The sequence below is a fragment of the Lolium perenne genome, chromosome 3 (genome assembly GCF_019359855.2).
Source record: "Lolium perenne isolate Kyuss_39 chromosome 3, Kyuss_2.0, whole genome shotgun sequence".
Classification (NCBI taxonomy): domain Eukaryota; kingdom Viridiplantae; phylum Streptophyta; class Magnoliopsida; order Poales; family Poaceae; genus Lolium; species Lolium perenne.
In genome coordinates this window covers 123,657,342-123,677,774 of record NC_067246.2, presented here as the reverse complement: position 1 = coordinate 123,677,774, position 20,433 = coordinate 123,657,342, and positions in this window count along the sequence as shown.

Here is a 20,433-nt window from a genome sequence, read left to right as displayed (position 1 = left end):
ATGATACAACAGAATATTGACATGAACTTTACGGGGTCGTGCGCCAAGGCGCATATCTAAATCTAGTATGGGTATGGTGGCTAGATAAAGAAAGAAGTTAGTTTCCACCTGCGCAGATTTGAAGCAGCCTAGTTGACACGTTCTATTTCAGCCTGTTTGGCAATTTCGGAGTATCTCCGGTCGCGTCCCCCCTAACAAAACCGTGCTGGATTGAGCGTTTGGGAGTTTCGTTCGTGCCGCTTTTGGGGGACGTTGCTCCACAGCCGCGTCCCCCAAACGCCGCCCCTAAACATTTAAATACTTTTTTTTATTTTTTTGTATTTTTTTTTTCAATAAAGAGAAGTAATATCCACAAACTAATACATAATTGGGAACGTGGTTTACACGAAGACATAATTTGGAACATGATTTTCCAAAAAATAATACATAATTTGAACCACGGTGGACACAAATATAAAATATTGCCAAAAAACTAAACCTAACTAGGCCGTGAATCGAAGGTTTCCTGTGTTCGCTGCTAAGAAAGAACACTCGAGGGCACACCCAGTCACCCAAACTGGAAAATCCAGCGGGAGATGGTGCCCTTGTTGGAGGACGAACAGACGGAAACCTCTGTGCACGTATTCGATGCGAAGAAACAACACTCTTCATCAGTCGTCCTCCTCGTCGGTGATGTCGCTGTGGTAGTCCCGGCGGCAGCGCGTCTCGTCGAAGACCTTGACGCTCATTTCCCTATCGCCAAAGTAGGAGAACAGGAGGATGAAGCCGGCTTCGAGGCTGTGGTGGCGCGCGAACTTCTCCCAGCCGATGTGGAGGTACATCTTGCCGCGCGCGTCGTAGATCACGTCGACGATCCACCGATAGTAGCCGCACGAAGCCTCCCACAGATGCATCATGCCCGGGCGGTCGTCGCCGGTGACGTACTCGGCGAAGGAGTCCGGCAGCCTCTGGATGCCACGTGGGTCGCCCTTGAGGACGAGGACGAACTCGAACAGCACGCCCGCCTCCACGTCCATCTCCGACGATGAAGACGACGGCGTGGCAGGCGACGGCGAGCGCGCAGCTCTGCCGCGGCCACGACCACGACCGCGAGATCGGTCTCCGCCTCTCCCAGCCATGGCGTCGACTCTTGTTGAGATGGTGGCGGCTAGAGTTGGGGAGAGAGGCGATAGGGTTTGTGTTTGAGAGGGACGATGAGATGCGGTCCTTTTTATAGGCCGGAGGGAGGCGGGGGAGCGGTGACGCTCATTAACGCCGGCACGCAGAGCTAGGCGCGACGATACGCGTCACTGCGCCTCTGCGGGAACTGCACCGTCGCTGCCCGCCAATAACTTCCGTCGCGAGGTAGGCGACGGTTAGGTTAAAATTTATTGTGCCGCTGACGGGTCAGGCCCGCGTCGCTTCGCCTCGCTTTTCGTTGTGTCTGGCGTCCCCGGTGCGTCCACTGTGGGGTGGGGACGGGCTCGGGGCGGCGGACACCGTAGCGGGGCGCGCCGGACAAAAAACGGGTTTGGGGGACGCGACTGAAACCGTTTTTTTGTCCGGCGCGCCCCAAATAGCTTTGGGGGACATTTTGGGGGACGCGAGTGGAGATGCTAAATGGGAATAGGAATTGAGAAGTGGGAGTTCGTTAGAGGATTAGGCTTGTGAAGTTGACTATTAGTCTCACTAGTTGAATGCGGTCCCTTAATTATTTTGTATCAACACACTAATACTATAAACAAAAATAAATTAAACCATTTTTTGTGCATAATTCAACAACATTATTCATGGAACAAGTTTGGCTTTACTAGGCAACAAATATTTGAGTCTTTTGACCCCTGGACGGGAATATTTGGCACTCGAATTTCATCCACTCTATATGTACCAAAAATATCTATTCTAAATAAAGTAAAAATTAGAATCTTTTTGGGAATCAAAGATGACCAAGTATTGTACTCATATATAAATGTTTGGTCAAGAAATGATTCCCATTGACATTAATGTAAAAAAACAAATTTATGACAAATATAGCTGAATAGTACTTAGGACGACGGGTTCCATGGAGCCCCTTCTTAAATTTTGTTGAAAATCGAAAATTTGAAGTTTCAAAAGACTCTGGAAAAAAAATCTTAGATGTTGACAATGACTGTATTCTTTGGTCCTGCAAAATCTTAAAGCAAACTCTTTGAATGGTTTTAAGGTGCACGCAATTCATGGGATGGATGTACTATCAATCTATCATTTAACTATGTTACCTCGGATGAAAAGAAATAAATGGGATGATCAACTCCAGCTCCACTTCAAAGAGGTGCATGACCACACTAAGGCTAGTCATAGTGCATTGCATCATATAGAGGTATTCTGCAGTACACAAACCTGCACTGAGGGAGCAAATAGGTACAAGAGCAATCACAAGGTGACATGCGGCATTTTATTTTTTGCAAAAGGATCCTTGTATGTTTTATTTTAAACTTTGTAATCATGGAGCTACCTTACATGCTAGTCCCACCTGCCAGTCACGTGTACAAATAATTAAAACTATATATATGGAGTGGGGATACGAACTCGTGAAGTCGTGATCAACCAATACAACCCACACGTGATTGCTAGTACAACACACATCAATTTTCTGAACTAGATGGACATTATCTTTTATCTTTAGTCTGTGAATACTTGTGTGACCACAACCCGTCGTGGATGACGTAGCTAGGCCTGTGCAACGTCCCGGCCTCCGACAATGATCACACTCGCATTTGAAACAGAGAAGGGTGAGGTTCAGTCATATGATGAGCAGGAGTGGGCAGGCGGCCCTCACTCGGCGGCGCACGAGAAGGATGAGTATGGCAGCGACGAGCTGGCAAGAGAGGAAGCTGATAATAGCGGGTGGTCGTAGCGGCGGCCACGGCTATGCGAGATGTTCGTATGCAACCTGCCACACAAGTGCAACGTATATGAATTGCTCGAGCTCTTTAGGCCCTACGGCACCATCCTCTCATACTTTGCTCTCGATTTTGAAGTTAGTGTTACAAGCTGAACTGCATTATTTCGACATTTTGAATCTGTGGAAGTTTTGTGTTTATGCTTCCATATTATCATATTGGTAGCTATTGATGAATAATGTATATTTTTTTTGCAAAAAAAGGAGGTTACTCCTTCACGTCACTCGTATAATAAGATGATGTCCAGCAAACGTCTATGAAGTGTGGCTAGGTATAATGGTAATTGTGAGTAGATCACATTGATTGATTGCAACTTCGAATCCCCACTCGGCACATCTAGTTTTAATTTTTTATGTAAGCCACTGTCTATGGTTACAAATTCAAAAGAAAAACACATAGGGGTCTTTTTGCAAAAAATACAATGCCGCATGTCACTTTCTGATTGCTTTGTACCTATTTGCTCCCTCAGTAGAAGTTTGTGTACTCCCGAATTCACTTTACAAGTTGTTGTATGAATTTGCTCCGACTTGACAAGTTGATGTACCTAGGTGCTAATATCTCTATCATATAGTAGTATCATGCATATGATACTTGTTTATGATACTATCTTTATAGTGGGTGGTATTATAGAATAATCTTATAATCTTCTAAATTTTTTGTTCTGTGCAATTCTAATACAAATATGTGTACAAGATCTATTTGGTACTAACTTTCCTCGTAACATGCGGTATGATACAATATTTACTATGATACTCTAATCCTATCTCTTCTCCTTAATTTTATGCCACATCAGTATTTTTATGGACATAGGATGCATGATATTATCTAAGATACTATTATCTAAGATACTAGCACTATGGCCACCCTTTATTTGTGTGGTGGAGATTGCTCGTGCATTCAATGTGAGCTATCATATTTCATGCGGATTGTTGGACTTTCGTACAAGTAAGTTACACGTAATTTATAAAATTTGAAACTTACCAACTTTATCTATGTACATTTTGTCTTTTTTATGTTGTTCATCAGTATATACATTTAAGTTTTAATATTCGTACACACATAACAAAATGTATTTCCTAAGTCTAAATATTTTTTCCGATTATTTGTGAGTTCTAGAAATACATTTTTGACAATAATAATATACTATATTATAGTACGGGTCTCGCTGGCCCTTCCATGCAAACCAACCACAACCACATGTTTTAGGGAGCAACCTAGCTCAGGTGCAACTCGTTTCCGTTGAGCATAACCAACCATAAAACAATACTACTAAATAACCCATAAGAGCAAGTACAATAGTAGAGTCGATCGTTGGCTCTAGCACACTGCCATGTCACATATAGCTAATATTATATCCAATATGTACAATCTTATACCCAACATGTACAATAGGGATGTACAAAAAAGTACTACTTTAGTGATACATGGCCCAGCATTCACTCTCACAATATGTTTAGGAGCACGTGTTAGAGCTGGCTCTTACATGAGAGTCCACTCCACTTTTGTCTTCTCTCCTGTCTCATTCAACTCAGCGAAAATATAATATTTAATCACTTAGAGTCAGCTGACTAGGCTCTATTGTACATGCTCTAAGCAATAGAGAGCTATAACTTCATGTCTGTTGGTTCTCAAGAGTCGTACCCATTTTTCGAGATGAACCTTTCATCCTCATCATCGTCAGGAGCAAAGAACTGGTTGCTCCCATCCGGCTTGAAAATGTAGAACATTGTGGTGACCCTGCATAGAACTGCATGTTGTACTATGCCAGTCGTTGATATAACATTCGCGAAGTACCAATCCGCTAATATTACATCCCTCAGAGTAGTACAAGAGAACATAGCTGGTCCATAACTCATTCATACATTATTACAAACCAAATATATACATCATCTTGGAGCTCCTCCTGGGTTCGAGGTGAATCCAACTTAGTTTACAATATAAAAGTCTTAACAGGTTATACATTTATTCTCCTCGAGCAGCTAAGTACTAAAGTGTTCGTACTGCTCAATTACTACTACTATCAGAATAGCCTACGCTTGTTCTCCTTCGGAACCCTCCCCGGTTCCGTAGACGATGAGGTAATCCACTCCCTCTACACCTCCGGAGAGGTCTGGCTCTTCAGAGCAGATCCCATCTGCTCCATCTTGGCCGTCAGTGTCTTCCTCAAGACGATTCAGGCAATCTAAGCAGGGGATTATAAGAGGTATGAGTACAAGCGTACTCAACAAGTTCATTATAGGAAAGAGGTGTTTAATGCAATAGCTACGATATTAGACCAGAAAGTCTAATACCAATGCAGGTTTTGATAACCATTTCTTCAAAGGTTGCTTTTATTTAGAAGAACTATGTCCGTTAGCCTTCACCGGTTTACTAGAACTTCATGGAGTTCCTTTCCGGCAGCGTTCGCAGTTCCAAAACCCGGAACAGGGAGTGACATGTCACGATTCATTACACTCTGCAGAGGTGTGTTGCTTTACCCATAAGATATCTTAACCTTGGTGCCAATCGGGCAGCTTTCCCGTCCACAGTTCCTTTGGTGTGAGGCCCGGTATAAGGTCTAGCCAATCATACTCCTCCGGTACCTCGAACACCCACCCTTTGTTGCAATTCCGACCTTGGGTTCTCGCCAGTCAGCGTATCCATAAGATAATACCCGACCTCAACAATTACCAGGTCGCAACCATGGTGTGGTGACCTTGCATACCATTGCATGTTGTAGTATGCCAGTCGTTGATATAACATTCACGAAGTACCAATCCACAAATATTACATCCCTCGGAGTATTACAACAGAACATAGCTGGTCCATAACTCATTCTTTTATTATTACAAGCCATATGTACATATCATCACAGAGTTCCTCCTGGGTCCAGAGAGGAATACTCCTGGGTTCGGGGTGAACCCAACTTAACTTACAATATAATAGTCTCAGCAGGTCATACATCTTATTCTACTCGAGCAGCTAAGTACTAAGAGTTCGTACTGCTCGAATACTACTACTACAAGTTTCATCTAGGCTTGTTCTCCTCCGGAACCCTCCCGGGTTCCGTAGACGATGAGATAGTCTACTCCTTCTACCCCTCCAGAGAGGTCTGGCTCTTCATAGCAGATTTCTTCTGCTCCTTGGTTGTAGACGTCCTCCTCAAGATGATTCAGGCAATCTAAGCAGGGGATTTAAGAGTGGTATGAGTACGAGCGTACTCAACAAGTTCATATAAAAAAGGTGTTTAATGCACTAGCTACGATACTAGACCAGAAAGTCTAATACCAATGCAGGTTTTGATAAACCTTTCTTCAAAAGGTTGCTTCTATTTAGAAGAACTATGTCCGTCAGCCTTCACCGGTTTACTAGAACTTCATGGAGTTCCTTTCCGGCAGCGTTCGCAGTTCCAAACCCGGAACAGGGAGTGACAGGTCACGATTCATTACACTCTGCAGAGGTGTGTTGCTTTACCCATAAGAGATCTTAACCTTGGTGCCAACCGGGCAGCTTTCCCATCCACACTTCCTTTGGTGTGAGGCCCGGTATAAGATCTTAGCCAATCATATTCCGTCGCTACCTCGCACACCCACCCTTTGTTGCAATTCCGACCTTGGGTTCTCGCCGGTCAGCGTATCCATAGGATACCATCCGACCACAACAATTATCAGGCATCCTGGCCCGATCCTTTGCCGGTCGTTGCAACCCATCATAGACCGCATTACCGTGGGGACTTAGGGCTCCCCAACCACTCCGCTTGTCCCTCGGGATTCAAGTCACTACGGTAAGCGCATCCATTGATGTACAAGAGGTGGAAATACGATTGACTACTCCGTCCCATTCCAGATCTTATGGTTAACACGAGTTTTACGGCACAAGAATCACTGGACGACATTTGTTATTTAATCCTAGATGGATATAAACCCATTTCAATGGAACCTCCACCATGTCAACACATTCCATGGTTCCATTGCTAACCACATAGTCATATGTTGCTGAAAATAGCATCATTGTCCTCTGTTGCTGAAAATAGCATCATTGTCCGATAAGGGCAATGGTTAAAGAAGCAATGATGCATGATTCAGCTTTTAGGGTTTGTTCCCCCCTTCCCGATGTTTTATTATTTCATGTAAGAGGTAATTACTAAGAACAATTTAAGGATACTCTATTTAGGGTAAAATACTACCTTGAAATGTTGTCAAGGTGTTTTTAAAGTCCAAAAGTATTTATGGACTTATTTTTATCATTAAAAATACAAGGTTTGATTTTTAATGATTAATTCCTTGTATTTAAATATGACTTATTTTTAGTTGTCTCAGTATTTCCTATTCATATTTTATTATGATAGAGAATTTTATGCTGAGTGATTTTCATATTTTTATATATTTTTTAGAACTATATTTATTGTATAAAATTCAGTGCAAGATTCACTTAATTTGATATTTATGAAATGTCTAAATTGCCCCTCGGGCCCGCCTGTCAGGCTACCGAGCTGGTTAGGTTGGACCAGCCCACTGAGCTAGGTCCAACCGACCCAGTCATTCGTGTCGCCCCTCTCCTCTCCTAACTCTAACTCTCCGCAACTCTCTGGCGACTCGCGTCGCCGTCGCTGAATTTCTCCGGCCATCCCCGGCGACGAGATCAAGTGCGCTCGCTTCGCCTTTCGACGGCGCACCAGATCATCCGCGTCGATCTGGATTATGTGGCCCTCCTCGTTCGCCCCCAACCGCTGCTGCAAGCTAGGGTTGCGGTGTGGCGATTCGCCGCTCACCGGCGTCCCTGGCGCTATGGCGCCGCCGTGAGCCCCGCCTTGGTGTGCTGGTGCTGCGGCTCTGCCGTGGCCTGGCTTGGCTTGGCCTGGCGCCGCCGTTAACCCGGCGTGTGCCGCTGTGGCCGCCATGGCAGCGACTGCTGCCTTCCCGCCCAGGTGTGTGTTCCACCCTCTTTCTCTCATCTGTTCTTCCTCCTCTTCCACCACTGGATGCACTGGCATCTGTGGTACCGTGCTACTGTTGTGTGCTGTTGCTGCTACCTCCATGCCCTAGCCTATGATGTTGCTTCTGTGACCATGCCTGTTGATGAGGTCTAAGACCCCGTGTGTGGCCCGATCTCACGGATTGACTTCGAAACCAAGGGGAGAGATGGGAGAACGCGAGGAACACGAAGAACACGACGAACACGAGGAACTCCGAGACTCACGCACGCACACCAACCCGATACACCCGATGCTTACCTCCGTGGCTCGATGGACCACGCCAATAGAATCTCCGAGGAAGAGGCCGTGGCAGAATTCCCGGAGAGAGATTGGGGTTGGAGAGGAAGAGCTTGGTGAGGGAGAGAGAGTAACTTGTACTAGAATCTCACTCAACAAGATCAAAGTCAACAACCAAGGTGCCTTGATTACAGAGGGATGATACCCTAGGGAGACATAGCTCAAACCCTAATCTAAGCCAAATCTTGTCTAAAGAGGTAAGGGGGCGACCGGGGTGCTTATATAGGCATACAAGGCAGCTTGGGCCGAACGGGTACAAGTTGGTGGGGTCAAACCCGTGAAATCCGGTCCAGAGGCCGGTCGGACCGGGCCTGGGACCGGGCCATCCGGTCCAAACCGGATTCTGGGCCGGGCGGTGACCGGGCGGGGCTCTCGGGGCCCCGGGACATGCTTCCGGATGGCACAGGCGGAAAATCCGGTCGAAACCGGACCAGGCCGGTTGGGAGGCCGGTCAGACCGGGCCTGGGGCCGGCCTGGCCGGTCATAGGGCCGGTCAGACCGGGCCTGGGGCCGGCCTGGCCTGTCTCCCCTCTTGCCTCTTCTTCCTCTTCCTTCTTCTTCTTCTTCTTCTTCTTCTTCTTCTTCTTCTTCTTCTTCTTCTTCTTCTTCTTCTTCTTCTTCTTCTTCTTCTTCTTCTTCTTCTTCTTCCTTGCACCATGATGAATGGCTCCTCTTCCCTTCCTTCGCTTCCTTGCACCATGGGTGTTCCTCCTCTCCGGTCCTCGATGACTCTTGTACCTAATGACATATAACATGCTGACATGAGGTAGCATTCCATTCAAGGTATCTACGAGGTCGAGTATCGAGAGGAAGGAGTTCACCTTGTCGCATGTAGCGTGGGTTAGGGTTGAAGGTCCACTTGGGGGACTCCTTGGCCATGGTGTAGCGTCGACGATAGGCGGGGCTGCACTTGTTGGTCTTGAGGCGTAGGTGTCCAAAGGCCACCCCGCATCATCTCCCCCCCCCTTGGGGAAGAGTCGTCCTCGACTCTTGTTCCTTCTCACCGACGGTGTAGTCCAAGACGGTTCTCCCATGTTGTGGTGGAGGGAAAAAGTCGCGGTCGAAGAAGAACTTGGGGAAAAACAACTTGCAAATGGAAAGCTTGTGGATGCCAATTTTGTGATCGGCGAACGAGAGGCTCTCAATCAAATACGAAGCATCAAGTCGTTTCTCCAAGAGGCATTTGGCAAAAATGGGAAACAAAATTGTGTCGATGTATCCAAAATTTGGAAGGGCAAAATTTGTGCATTGAAGAGTTGTAAGGTGTCAAAAATGTGTGGTGTAGCATTGTCCCAAACAAATGGAACAAACAAAAGGCAAGTGTCGGCGGCAAAATTTTGGGCAAAATTGTTATGTGCAATGGCAAAGCTATGGAGACTTCTAGCTTGGGAAAGTGTGGTCGGCGTGAGCCAAGTATGGGTATCCTCAAGTGTCGAAGAATCCAATGCAAATGCCAAAGATGAAATGAAAAATCCAAAGAAGAGCAACTTTTTGTGTGACATGTGGCACAAGATGCATAAGGTGTCTCTCACATGTATGACATGGTCCTTGAGATTATGGGAGTGTATGATGAAAGCATCAAGACATACAACAATCATTGTGCCAACAAGATGTGTCAAGGTATGTTGCAAAAGAGGCAAAAGAGGTGATGAGGCAACGGACCAAACCGGAAACTCGACAATGCAAGCCGGAAACACACGAGGGCGAAGGCGTTTGGGAACATACCCTTTGGCGTGAATCCCATGGGTCGGGTCATGTATCTCGTCCTTGTTGGGGTAGCTCTCAATTGCGTGTTTCGTGAGCTCATGCTCCGTAGCGGTGGAAGTTGATGGTCGGGTACCTACACATGGAATGAGCAAAACAAAGAGCGTATGTGCATGGTAGAGGAACACATCATCCATCATGATGTTCCAAGACTTTTGCACATCACCATTAGTGTCAATCAAGATAGTATGAAATGCATGGCGATGGTGCATATGGCAAGAAGGTGCATTCATGGCATGTGGTAACTCATGATCATCAAAAAGTGAGAAGGCTATGGGGGCCATCTCATGGACAATGAAATAAGCATTCTTGCATACCAAGCATAAGAAAGAGCAATTGTTCACAATCTTGGATGCAAGGATCATGGAATGGTGCAAACATTTTGGGCAAAGCATGTTCAACATGTTATCATTGTTGTCGACAACCCTATGTAAAGAGCAAGTGTTCATCAAGGGTGGCATAACACAAGTATTATCATAATCATTATCATGGCAAACAAGCGGGGAAAACATGAAACTCTCGTAGCATGGCATGGTCATGGTATCACAAGCAAGCAATTTCACATGATCAACAATGTTATCAAGCAAAGCATCACATGGGAAAGTGAAAGTAGTATGTGACGTAGCCAATGTATCATCAAGATCATGCATGCACTCATAAGTCATCATGTCCACTAGTGGGATCATGGCATCATCAACACCTATGTTGTTACCTTTGTAGGCCGACTCATTTGAAGTAGGCGTTGTGGAAGTAGGAGGATCCATGTGGTCGACATGTCCATCTTGGAGCAAGCATGGTGAGATATCATCATCGTCATGCACCATGTACATCGTCTCCATGAGCGGGAACTCATCCTCCGTGGAACCTAGTGCAACATAAGAAGACACAAACGAGGGAGAGGTTAATGTGTTAGCAAAAGCGATGTCCTCCATGGACCTATCATCTACCTCTCTCAACTCACTTTGTGTATCACTCATGTCCTCCAAACGGAAGCACTCAAACTCACATGTGGGGTGGAAGTCACTCAACTCACTATCACTCTCACTCAAGTGGGCTAAGTGGCTCTCATGCTCACATGGGATTGGTACCAACTCATCAATGAAGCATAGAGGAGTAGGCTCGACTTTCTCATCTCCATGCGCCTCCTTGGTTGAAGGGAAATTCCCATGCTCAACCATCTCAACTCCATGCGCCTCCATAGGTGATGGGAGAATCCCATGGTCACCATGCTCAACTCCATCGCCTCCCAAGTCATCCTCAAGCGGTGGCACCATGGTGTTTATGAGAGCTAGGCTCGGCTCAACTTCGCCCTTGAGTTCACCTTGGTGATCTTCATCTTGAAGTGTTGGCGCAATAGGCATCTTGGGGACTTGTGCTTGTAGCTTGTCGAAGTAGAGCGTCTTGGCACTTGGCGTTGTGCATTGCCATGCCACGTGACCCTTGGCCTTGCACACCTCACATAGGAGATTGGGACATTCCCGTGGAGGGTGGCCTTGTTGCTTGCACTTGTAGCATCGGAGTCCATAGGCACGTGACGAGGTAGAGGCCATTGTGGTGGTGGCACAAGAGGTGGAAGTCGCCTTATGAGGAAGGTATGCTTGATGTGCACTTGCCATCCTTGGAGTGGTAGGCACCCTATCAAGGTGTTTGTCGCCTTCATGTCGAGGCTCTCGTCTTCGTGCATCATCACCATGGCTTGAGTGGTGTCGTCGAAGACTCGTGGAAGATGTTGGTCGATGGCGATCATGAAGTGGCTTGTGGCGGCGAAGCTCATGTGGTGACGTATGTCGATGACGGTCCTTGCAATGCCTAGATGATGGCTCATGCGACTTGGCATGTTGCTTGCCGCGCCTTGTGGAGCTTGGAGAAGAGTGTCGATGACGCTCATGATGGGGACGCTCTTGATGATCCATATGATGGTGCCATCGTGGAGGTCTTCTATCTTCATATGTAGCTCCATTGGCGACGTAGGTGTACTTGGGAGCATCGTCTTTGCTCATCGTGGAGCGTAGGTGAGGCTCCGCCATGGTGTCGATGTCGTAGGCGTGGCGTTGCTCCACCATGTCGTCGATGCTTGACGAGCCATTGTCGATGTAGAGCTCGTCGATGTCGTCCTCAAGGTGGTGCTCCACCATGTCGTCGATGCTTGACGAGCCATTGTCGATGTAGAGCTCGTCGATGTCGTCCTCAAGGTGGTGCTCCACCATGTCGTCCATGCTTGAGGAGCCATTGTCGATGTAGAGCTCCTCGATGTCGGTCATGTCGGTGATGCTCGCGGAGCCATAGTCGGTGTCGAGCTCCACATGTTCCTCCACATCCGTGGTGCTTGAAGAGGTATCCTCCTCGAAGTGCTCTGTGTACTCCTCCGTATATTCTTCGTCGCTATACATGTTAGCATGACAATATCTATATGGTGTATGTTAGTGGAAGGAGACTACCTCGCACTCTTACCAAGGTAAGATAGTATTGGGGCAATCAACCAAGCCAAAAGCAAGATCAAGTGTATCGGGGACACACGCAAAAGCACACGCAAAAGCTAGCAAATATGGTGTTAGGTGAGTATGGTGGAAAGCCAAAAGACGAAATCCAAGATCAAGTATGTTGTCAAGAGTGGGTGAAATCCAAAGATTCAAATGTCAAAGCGATGATCACTATAAACACGGAAAGGATATGGAACGCACACACGAGATGAACGGGGTTAGTGCGACCAAGGAATGAGCGGAAAATTGTAAGAATCCCTTAAGCAAGGGTGCTCGGTGTCACACCAACACAAGAAGAGATCAAAGCTTCGGTTGCAAAGGAAGAGACAACAAGATTCACACGCGGCCTCTCTTCTCTTATCTCTCTTTTGCTTAAAAGCTTTTTCTCTTTTGTATATGGTGGCATTTGCACTCTTTTGTATCTATGGTGGCACTTTGTACACTTTTGTATGTATGATGGCACTTGCACTCTTTTTGTGCTTTTCTTTCTTTTCCACGCTCTATGTTAGCGTTAGCTCACTTTTGCTATTTTGCCACACGAGTTTTGCTTAGAAGCTTGACTCCACACTACACACACACACCTCACAATCGGGGCCACGTGCAATGTCTCGCAACACTAGATAAGCAATGCTCGATAGGATAGATCGCAAAAGAAAAGGGGTTACAAGGTGGGGTGCAAGTTATACCTAGATGTTAGGCGGTGTCGGAACACACAACTTGCGATGAAGGCGGTGATGTCAAGAGTACGGTCGCAAGTCCGGGGTGCCGAGGATGTCGTCGCTTGCTTCGGAGCTGCGGGTTAGTTTCACACACAAGGCACTCAAACCGGAACAAGCAAACACAAGTTAGCGGAAGATGGGTCAAAGTAGCTTGGCGGTGGTGGCGGTGGTATGCCGGTGGTGGTGGTGTCGATGTTCTTGCGGATGCGGCGGTGTTTGTTGGGGCCGCTGTGGTGTTTGCCGGTGGTTGGGGATGATGGCGGTGCTTGCCGGTGGAGGAGAGGAGTGGCGGTGGTCGGCGGTGGAGGTGGAGGGGTGGCGCCCGGTCCAGGGGCCGGTTGGGCCGGACCTGGGGCCGGCCTGGCCGGTCACACGGCCGGTCGACCGGGTTCTGGGCTGGCCCAGCCGGTCTGCAGCCCGGTTGACCAGATTTCTCAACCGGGACGCAGTTTCTCTCTCCTGTTCTTCACGAAAATCGACCAAATTGACCAAAACAGAGGGGAAACGATGGAATTGGGGCTAAAAGTTGGGGAGATAGTAGATCAAGCACTCCAACACCGAATCCATGGACCAAAACCACTCAAAACGCAACCAAATCACAGATCGGTCCAAAGGCAAATTTGGGCTATTTTTGGGGATTTTTTGGAAAAAATTTAGAGGGCAAATCCGGTGGATGGAGGGTCAAATCCGCGGAAACCAAAGGCTGCTGATACCATATGATGAGGTCTAAGACCCCGTGTGTGGCCCGATCTCGCGGATTGACTTCGAAACCAAGGGGAGAGATGGGAGAACGCGAGGAACACGAAGAACACGACGAACACGAGGAACTCCGAGACTCACGCACGCACACCAACCCGATACACCCGATGCTTACCTCCGTGGCTCGATGGACCACGCCAATAGAATCTCCGAGGAAGAGGCCGTGGCAGAATTCCCGGAGAGAGATTGGGGTTGGAGAGGAAGAGCTTGGTGAGGGAGAGAGAGTAACTTGTACTAGAATCTCACTCAACAAGATCAAAGTCAACAACCAAGGTGCCTTGATTATAGAGGGATGATACCCTAGGGAGACATAGCTCAAACCCTAATCTAAGACAAATCTTGTCTAAAGAGGTAAGGGGGCGACCGGGGTGCTTATATAGGCATACAAGGCAGCTTGGGCCGAACGGGTACAAGTTGGTGGGGTCAAACCCGTGAAATCCGGTCCAGAGGCCGGTCGGACCGGGCCTGGGACCGGGCCATCCGGTCCAAACCGGATTCTAGGCCGGGCGGTGACCGGGCGGGGCTCTCGGGGCCCCGGGACATGCTTCCGGATGGCACAGGCGGAAAATTCGGTCGAAACCGGACCAGGCCGGTTGGGAGGCCGGTCAGACCGGGCCTGGGGCCGGCCTGGCCGGTCATAGGGCCGGTCAGACCGGGCCTGGGGCCGGCCTGGCCTGTCTCCCCTCTTGCCTCTTCTTCCTCTTCCTTCTTCTTCTTCTTCTTCTTCTTCTTCTTCTTCTTCTTCTTCTTCTTCTTCTTCTTCTTCTTCTTCTTCTTCTTCTTCCTTGCACCATGATGAATGGCTCCTCTTCCCTTCCCTCGCTTCCTTGCACCATGGGTGTTCCTCCTCTCCGGTCCTCGATGACTCTTGTACCTAATGACATATAACATGCCGACATGAGGTAGCATTCCATTCAAGGTATCTACGAGGTCGAGTATCGAGAGGAAGGAGTTCACCTTGTCGCATGTAGCGTGGGTTAGGGTTGAAGGTCCACTTGGGGGACTCCTTGGCCATGGTGTAGCGTCGACGATAGGCGGGGCTGCACTTGTCGGTCTTGAGGCGTAGGTGTCCAAAGGCCACCCCGCATCACCTGTGCTGCTGTTGCTATGTGCTGCGCCAAGGTAACGGCGCCTGCCCCTGTGTGTGCCGCTGTTATGCTCTGCTTGCCATGGCCTAGCTCTATTGTTGTGCTTGTACTGGTGCTCTCCTCTCTCTATCTTATGCTTGTGTGCTTACCCTATGTGCTGTTGTGACTCATGAGCACTTGCTCATGAGCATTCTATGATGCTCATGGCCTGCTAGATTGTTCTTTCTACTGCAGCTGGTGCTAGTCTATCATGTATGATCATTTCTTGGCCCCTGGCTAGATTACAGTATGTAATCCTTGCTTTCTAGCAAGAACCAGTGCCCCTGTGATATATTCATTAAGTTGTAACTCGTGAGATTGCTCAATTGAGCATGATTGTTGGCCAGACAATTCCCTCTCTTGATGGTGTGCTTCTGGATACAATTGTAATGCATCACTTTAATTATCTGTTGTATCTTGGTTGATTAATTGTGGCTCTGGATGATCCTGTGGTCTCCAAGACCTCCTGTTGGTTCATGTATATGCATAAGTTCAATTCTTATGCAGCTGTTATTGCTATGCTTGGCTCTAGCATCCACTTGCAGGGACTGTCAACTCCTGGTGATCATGTGATCACCAGTTGCTTGGTGGTTGTCTGCTGTCCTATGTCTTGTGGCTCACTGATGCTTTTCCTTGAGTCTATGTGGTACTCAAGCTTGTTATGTTGCATGTTTATGCTTGCTCAAGCCTTTGTTGTTGCTTACAATGATACATTGGATCATATGCAAGGCTTGGTGCATGATTTACTTAACTGCTTCATTTATCTGTGTAGTCCTGATTTATTAAATAGATAAATGATGTGAACTGCTTAACAGTGATGATCTCATGGATGGATTTGAAGCATCTAGAGAGATTACAACCACTGGTTGGGTACCCTAGCTCATACTGAACCCTATTGGGTGATGATGTGGTGCTTTAGTGAACTTCTCTGTGTCGCTAGGTAGCTGTTGTGACCCTAACAGACATTATCTGCTAGAAATGGTTGCTCCTACCTCTATTGGATGCTTCTATGTAAGATCCTGGTAGTCTTCCATAGGCTGCTAGGTTATTTGATGTTGAAATCATACTAGACACTTAACAGTCCAATAGTCTGATAGTTTAGCAAGCTATAAGTGTGCTTTGTGAATCTGGCTGACTAGATAGGACAACTCCATGATGGATTTCTTTGGTTATGTCACTGTGTTGACAAAACCCAATATTCCCTTGGTGATTTCCTTCTAGCTAGGTCATTTGTTTGTTGGCACCAAATAGCTTTGTAGCCATATGATGATACAAACAGGGTTCTACCCTTTCTTTGCTTCTGTGATGCATGTGTATGCTTATTGATGAGCAAAACATGGGCTTGCTCATGATCATATGCTATACCTCACTCCAGCTCCAACATTAGTTGCTGATGTAGAGGTTTTGCTTCTGGTTGATGTGTGAGGCTTTCCCTGCTCCTCCTGGTGGACTTGACTTGGTTAATTTATGTTGGTTTTGAGAAAGGTTGAACAACTCTGACTGTTCTTCCTGTTCTTGTTGTTCCTCCTGTTCTAAGGCTTCGGATGTGCTTACCCTTTGTGCTGTTGTCGACGAACAATTAGGGTTTGCTTCTGAAAAGCTTTTATACCCCCTCTTCCTTGCTTCCTTGGTTGACAACAGTACCATGTCACTTTTGGGACTCCTCTGGTTATGTGTGTGCTGGTGTGCATGCACACATGCATTGTGAGGTGCCTGTGTGTGTGGCTTGGAAACTTGAGCTGTGAGTGGATCAGCTCGACTGGTTTGGTAATATCCACCCAAATTCTCCATTTTTTGACTAACCTGCCAAGTGGCATTGCCACTTGGCATAACTTTTGCTTTGTCTTTGTTGTTTGTTTTTGCAGGTTTTGGAAAATGATCAAGAAGATCAATCAAGTGGTGTTCAAGCAAATCATGAAGACTTTCTTGTCTAGTTTAGCAATTTTACTATTTACTTGTACTTTTCCTTTTCTATTTTCCATTTAATTCATGTAATGAGTTGTAATATTCATTATTCATAAGAATATTGTAAATGACAATGTATCTTGTGTGTTTATAAATAAATCTCAAGGTTTCTCTATTGAGCTTTACTTATAATTTCCATAGTTTCAATATCTTATTTATTTAATTGTTTATTGAATTATCCATAATTGAATTGTAATATTCTAATTTAATGTTTGAATTTTGAAATTCAAACACATAATATTGTAATTCAATCATGCAACTTAAATTGAGATGATATAAGTTCCCCTCTCTTCTCTAAAACCCTAATTGAGTTAATCGAGGTCCAAGTTTATCGCACTCTCGAAACCCTTACCATGTAAGGCGTTGATACGTCTCTGACGTATCGATAATTTCTTATCTTCCATGCTTGTTTTATGACATTACCTACATGTTTTGTTCACACTTTATATCGTTTTTATGCGTTTTCCGGAACTAACCTATTGACGAGATGCCGAAGTGCCCGTTCTTGTTTTCTGCTGTTTTGGTTTTAGAAATCCTAGTAAGGAAATATTCTCGGAATTGGACGAAATCAACGCCCAAGATCTTAAAATTCCACGAAGCTTCCAGAACACCCTAGAGCCACCAGAGGGGGGCCACAGGGCCACCAGATGATAGGGCGGCGCGGCCGAGGGGGGCGCGCCCCCCTATGGTGTCACCGCCTCGTCAGCCCTCCGACTCCGCCTCTTCGCCTATTTAAAGGTCCCTGACATAAATCTTCAATACGAAAAAAGCCACGGTACGAGAAACCTTCCAGAGCCGCCGCCATCGCGAAGCCAAGATCTAGGGGACGGGACTCTCTGTTCCGGCACGCAGCCGGGACGGGGAAGTGCCCCCGGAAGGCATCTCCATCGACACCACCGCCATCTTCATCACCGTTGCTGTCTCCCATGAGGAGGGAGTAGTTCTCCATCGAGGCTAAGGGGCTGTACCGGTAGCTATGTGGTTAATCTCTCTCCTATGTACTTCAATACAATGATCTCATGAGCTTCCTTACATGATTGAGATTCATATAAGTTTTGTATCACTATTCATCTATGTGTTACTCTAGTGATGTTATTAAAGTACTCTATTCCTCCTCCACGGTGTAATGGTGACAGTGTGTGCATCGTGTAGTACTTGGCGTAGGTTATGATTGTAATCTCTTGTAGATTATGAAGTTAATTATTGCTATGATAGTATTGATGTGATCTATGCCTCCTTCATAGTGTGATGGTGACAGTGTGCATGCTATGTTAGTACTTGGTGTATTTGCAATGATCTATCATGCACTCTAAGGTTATTTAAATATGAACATCGAATGTTGTGGAGCTTGTTAACTCCGGCATTGAGGTGCTCTCGTAGCCCTACACAATTAGTGGTGTTCATCATCCAACAATAGAGTGTAGAGTGGTTTTATTATGTGATCAATGTTGAGAGTGTCCACTAGTGAAAGTATTATCCCTAGGCCTTGTTTCCAAGTACTGCAATCATCGCTTGTTTACTGTTTTACTGCATATGTACTGCCTGCAATATTACCACCATTGACTGCACGCTAGTTGTAGCATCAAGCTATTTTCTGGTGCCGTTACTACTTCTCATATATATTCATACCACCTGTATTTCACTATCTCTTCGCCGAACTAGTGCACATATACATTTGACAAGTGTATTAGGTGTGTTGGAGACATAAGAGACTTCTTGCTTTGTGGTTGCAGGGTTGCATGAGAGGGATATCTTTGACCTCTTCCTCCCTGAGTTCGATAAACCTTGGGTGATCCACTTAAGGGAAAACTTGTTGTTGTTCTACAAACCTCTGCTCTTGGAGGCCCAACACTGTGTACAGGAAAAGAAGTGTGCGTATCAAGCTATTTTCTGGCGCCGTTGCCGGGGAGGAAAGGTAAAAGGTACTCACACTCCGGATCTCGGTTACTAAGCTATTTTCCGGCGCCGTCGTAAGTACTCGAAGCTATTTCCTTTAGATCCTGCAATTGCATCTTTTTGTTTCTTGTTTATCACTAGTTTGGCATAATGGAAAGCAACAGTGAGCTTTTGAAATTATTTCCTGAGTTAAGACATGGATGGTTTGATGCGAAAATTAAAAAACCCATGGAACATATTAGTATGAACACTTTGAACACCATTGTTGCTAATGATATGGAAAATTCTAAGCTTGGGGAAGCTGGTTTTGATGAGCATGATCTTTTTAGTCCCCCAAGCATTGAGGAGAAAATTTTCTTTGATGATACTTTGCCTCCTATTTATGATGATTATAATGATAGTGGTCTTTTGGTGCCGCCTGTTATGGAGGATAAATTTGATTATGATTACAATATACCTCCTATATTTGACGATGAGAATAATAATGATAGCTACTTTGTTGAATTTGCTCCCACTATTACTAATAAAATTGATTATGCTTATGTGGAGAGTAATAATTTTATGCATGAGACTCATGATAAGAATGTTTCATTTGATAGTTATATTGTTGAGTTTGCTCATGATGCTACTGAAAGTTATTATGAGACAGGAAAATATGGTTGTAGAAATTTTCTTGTTACTAAAACACCTCTCTATATGCTTAAAATCTTGAAGCTGCACTTGTTTTATCTTTCTATGCTTGTTGCATTATGCTTCATGAATTTGTTTATTTACAAGATTCCTTTTCATAGAAAGCATGTTAGGCTTAAAGTTGTTTTGAATTTGCCTCTTGATGCTCTCTTTTGCTTCAAATACTATTTCTTGAGAGTGCATCATTAAAACTGCTGAGCCCATCTTAATGGCTATAAAGAAAGAACTTCTTGGGAGATAAACCGTGTGTTTATTTTACTACAGTATTTTTGTTTTATATTTGTGTCTTGGAAGTTGTTACTACTGTAGCAACCTCTCCTTATCTTTTTTTATTGCATTGTTGTGCCAAGTAAAGTCTTTGATAGCAAGGTTGATACTAGATTTGGATTACTGCGCAGAAACAGATTTCTGTCTGTCACGAATTTGGGCAGAATTCTCTGTAGGTAACTCAGAAAAATCTGCAAATTTACGTGAGTGATCCTCAGATATGTACGCAACTTTCATTCGATTTGAGCATTTTCATTTGAGCAATTCTGGTGCCTCTACAAAATTCTTCTTTACGGACTGTTCTGTTTTGACAGATTCTGCCTTTTATTTCGCATTGCCTCTTTTGATGTGTTTGATGGATTTCTTTGTTCCATTAATTTTCAGTAGCTTTGTGCAATGTCCAGAAGTGTTAAGAATGATTATGTCACCTCTGAACATGTGAATTTTGATTATGCACGAACCCTCTAATGAGTTGTTTTGAGTTTGGTGTGGAGGAAGTTTTCAAGGGTCAAGAGAGGAGGATGATACAATATGATCAAGGAGAGTGAAAGCCCTAAGCTTGGAGAAGCCCCGGTGGTTCATCCCTGCATATTT